The sequence below is a fragment of the Condylura cristata genome, unplaced genomic scaffold (genome assembly GCF_000260355.1).
Source record: "Condylura cristata isolate star-nosed mole 26May11 unplaced genomic scaffold, ConCri1.0 scaffold00008, whole genome shotgun sequence".
Classification (NCBI taxonomy): domain Eukaryota; kingdom Metazoa; phylum Chordata; class Mammalia; order Eulipotyphla; family Talpidae; genus Condylura; species Condylura cristata.
This window is the reverse complement of record NW_004567109.1, coordinates 1,920,771-1,922,009: the sequence shown is the minus strand read 5'-3', so window position 1 is coordinate 1,922,009 and position 1,239 is coordinate 1,920,771.

Here is a 1,239-nt window from a genome sequence, read left to right as displayed (position 1 = left end):
GCAGAGGGAGAGAGGGGGTGGGAAGAAGCACCTGCATCGTCACAGGTGGGCAGAGCAGCGGCTGCCCGTGCTGGTGGAGAAGCTGCCCTGAGACGACAGCGTCTCCCTGGGAGGGGCTCACTCCTTGTGAGCCTAGGTTTGTTGGCTTGGAGTAGAATCTGCGAGGACCGGAAGTTCCCTCGTGAGCTTCCTCTCTCCACCTCCAAGTCCTTGTCTTCACCTGCGCTCCAGGCATCCTGGCTTGGCGCGGAAGGATCTTGGTTTGATGCCTGTCAGTTGCTGCACTGGCCCCTTCTACCTACCTGTCCCCTTTGTGTGGCCCAGCTCGTGAGGCCTCCCTTGCATTCCTCCCTCCATAACTGTGTGTGCATAGATGATCTCCAGAACCTTAAGCCAATAAAAATGCCAGCCCCATGTGTATTTCAAAAACTGTTATCTGCTTAAATTAATTACTAGAAATTTTATGTGCTTCCCAGAAATTTTTAGGATGTCAGATTCATAGTCTGGATGTTATGCGGTAGGAGACAAAAGTTCAGCCAGACAGCTAAGGTTATGTTACTGTACTGTGTTTATCTGTTGTGTAAATTGTGTTGTCATCTAAATAAAGATGCTAATAATTCTTAGAAAGGTTTAAGTTAGATTGTCCATGCAAAGTACCTGATAGAAGCATAATGGCTGGTACGCAGTGCTTGACATTCGATAAATACTAGATATTACTCTCAGGAAGCTTGCAGTTTTGTAGGAAAGGTAAGGAATAAATAATTCAGATGTTTTATATGGGTGTTTCCAAGGGTGTGTAGTAAGTAAAAGGGAAGTCAGTGACTATCTGTAAGGAAGAGACCTTTGAAAAATTTAAAGGGATGAGTGAAAGCAAGGTAAGTCAAGGAAGGTCATTCCAGATACAAAGAGACCTCCGTGTACAGAAGCAGGGAACAGCACGGGGAATTTCGGAACACAAGCAGTTCTTAGTGGCTGGAAGCTCCTAGGCCTGGAGGGGGGAGCTGCAGGGGATGCCAGTGATGGCAGACTGTTACTGAAGGTAGTTTCCTAAGTGTTTTGTCCTGGTTTCTGTGACCAGCTGCAAGGAAGAAATAAGGAGACAGAATGGTTGAAAAGGTAAGAGTTTATTGCTCCTGTGCAGCAGCTGAGACAGAGCTCCCGAGGGTGGGGTCCGCAGCTACTGTGAGTGTTGCAGGGGAAGGGTCTGTTATATAGGCTTTAGGTTCCTTTTTTAATTTT